Source organism: Elaeis guineensis, chromosome 10 (assembly GCF_000442705.2).
Source record: "Elaeis guineensis isolate ETL-2024a chromosome 10, EG11, whole genome shotgun sequence".
In the NCBI taxonomy this organism is placed as follows: Eukaryota; Viridiplantae; Streptophyta; class Magnoliopsida; order Arecales; family Arecaceae; genus Elaeis; species Elaeis guineensis.
In genome coordinates, this window is record NC_026002.2 from 55,348,925 (window position 1) to 55,351,475 (window position 2,551).

Consider the following 2,551-nt stretch of genomic DNA (forward strand, 5'->3'; position numbering starts at 1 on the left):
CGTGCCGAGGAAAGACAGATATTTTTTCTAAGATTAATCGCATCCATTTAATTAAAAAAAGAGATACAGCTCTGCTAGTGCAAAGTAATTCAAAACTCCCGAGCTATTTATTTTTTAATTATCTCAATTTTAAGATAATTTATTTTCTAAATAAAAAACAATGCTTCTTTCTTTTATCTTGCAATCTCAACTTAGCCCAAGATCCCTGAGGATACGATCTCGACTCATCCTACCTACGTAGTGAGTAGAGTTATTTTTGGTGATATCAATGACTACGCATCAAATTTTGACGCCGTTGCCGGGGATCTTGGCACGGTTGAATTAAAAAAAAAAAATTAAAAATTTGTTTTTTTTAAAAAAAATGCTTTTCAATTTTTATCTCTCGCTTTAATTTTTTTTTCAGTGCTTTCTAGCTAGATAATCTTATTTGCATAATTACATAATTACCTTGCATAACTAATTTACTACTTAGGAATTTTTCTGCTCAGAATAATTTGCTACTTTTTATAGCCTAGTGATTTATTGCTTTTTAGACTTAATCACTTAAATTTATTTTCTTACAAAACTAAAAAAAATAAATAAAAAAAATAAAAAAATATATAAAAAGATAAAACTATAATTTAAAAAAAAAAAAAAAAAAGAAGCCACTGATATTTCATAACACTTAACTAAAATAGCGTAACCTCAAATATAAAAATTTCTAACTTGATTGGACACCTTGTTTCTTTGCATTGCATCTCCATAATTAATCTTAAGGGCAATAACCCATTAACCAGATAAGGTGGGGATTTGATCACCCTTCCTTGGCCCATAAATCACCCCCTTGCATTTGCATAACCTAGACCTTAATCTAAAATCAACTAGATGTTAGCCCTAGGAATTTCGAGCTCAATAGGATAAGAAAGCTCTAGAGTTGAACCGAGTGCGGATTGGTTAATTGCTCGGTGTCTAAGGCAAGTGGTTAAAGAAAGTGGTTTTCAATTAGTTCCGTTGACTGACCTAGCCAACTCAGTTGGTGTCTAAGGAAAGCAACGAGCAGGAAACCTCCCACATCTTACGCTTACCTGGCCGAGTCAGTTAGTCAGTCTTGAGCTTGGAGTGCTCAAAGACGGTCTTGAAAGTTAAGAGCTGTCTAGATCTAAGTTAACCTTAGGATAGAGAGTCTATGATTGTTTAAGTTGATTGCAATTAACATCTAAACATTAACTAATTTCTTTCTTTTCATAGATTTAAGATTCTTAGGTTCTTCTCTTTAGATTTTCTTCATTCTTTTCTCACTTTATTATAAAAATATATATTATAAAAAGAAAAATTTTTTGTGTTTGCTCTACAGTATAATTGTAAGGTGTATGCTTGGCCGTAGATCGTTACGATCAGAAATCCAACCTTTTGATCCAGAAATAGAAAGAACCTTTAGAGTCAACAGACATAAAAATATAGACCGAAATCAGGAGAATGATCCACCCAAACAATTGAAGGAGTACTTTACTCCTTCCACATATACCTACTCTCCTTGTATTCAAGTACCCCCTGTGGAGGCCACTCAATATGAAATTAAGTTCAGTATAATCCAAATGTTACCTTCATTTTATGCACTTAGTAATGAGGACCCTTATAAACATCTTGAAGAATTTCTTGAGATATGCTCAACTGTCAAAATTCACAACTTCTCCGATGATGCTCTTAGGTTAAAATTATTCCCTTTCTCACTTAAGGACAAAGCCAAATACTGGCTACATAATTTGGATTCCATGACTATATCAACCTGGGACCAGTTGCAAGGAGAGTTTCTCAAGAAATATTTTTCCATAGGAAAAACTAATCAAATAAGGAAAGCCATAACTAGTTTTTTCCAATTAGATGGAGAAATATTTCATGAAACATGGAAGAGATTAAAGGACCTTATTAGAAAATATTCCCACCATGCTGTACCCAAGTGGCAGTTAATCCAATATTTTTATGATGGGCTCTTTGAAAGACATCGACAAATGATCGATGCATCATGCGGTGGGACATTCATGCTGAAAAGTGAGGATGAGGCATGGCAACTGTTTAAAATTTTAAGTGAAAATTCATTACATCATATGTCTGCCTCTATTAGAGATAAACCCATGTTAAACCCAAAAAGAGGTGGAATATATGAAGTAGGAAATGCCATAGATATCCATCAAAAGGTAGATGAACTGTCCCAAAAATTAGATCGTCTTCTAAATGCTGGACAATCCCCGATTCCACCTAACCCAATCCAAGAAGTTTGTGCATTGTGTGCAAGTCCGAACTATTTTTTAGTGAATGCCCAGCCGCACCTTAATTTTCTGAGTTTGTGCACGAGCAGGTTCAGCAAGCTCAAGTCCAACAAGCTCGCAGACCAGAAAATGATCCATATTCGAACACTTATAACCCCGACTGGAGAAACCATCCAAATTTTTCCTGGAGACCACAACCAGTGGTTGGTCCTGCCACACCTCGACCTCAATATCAAGACCCAACAATAGGCATGGACCATACCATCAATTTCAAAATGTTCCTCAACCGTCTACTACTGGTCACA

The 2,551-nt window shown here is 34.8% G+C and overlaps 1 non-coding gene across 1 annotated transcript; it reads right to left on the minus strand.

Annotated features, from left to right (window-relative positions):
* Positions 1–1,823: 1,823 nt before the first annotated feature.
* LOC140852290 (small nucleolar RNA R71) lies at positions 1,824–1,929 on the minus strand. The gene has a single exon (XR_012135192.1). It is a non-coding gene; the product is annotated as a small nucleolar RNA R71 (small nucleolar RNA).
* Positions 1,930–2,551: the final 622 nt, after the last annotated feature.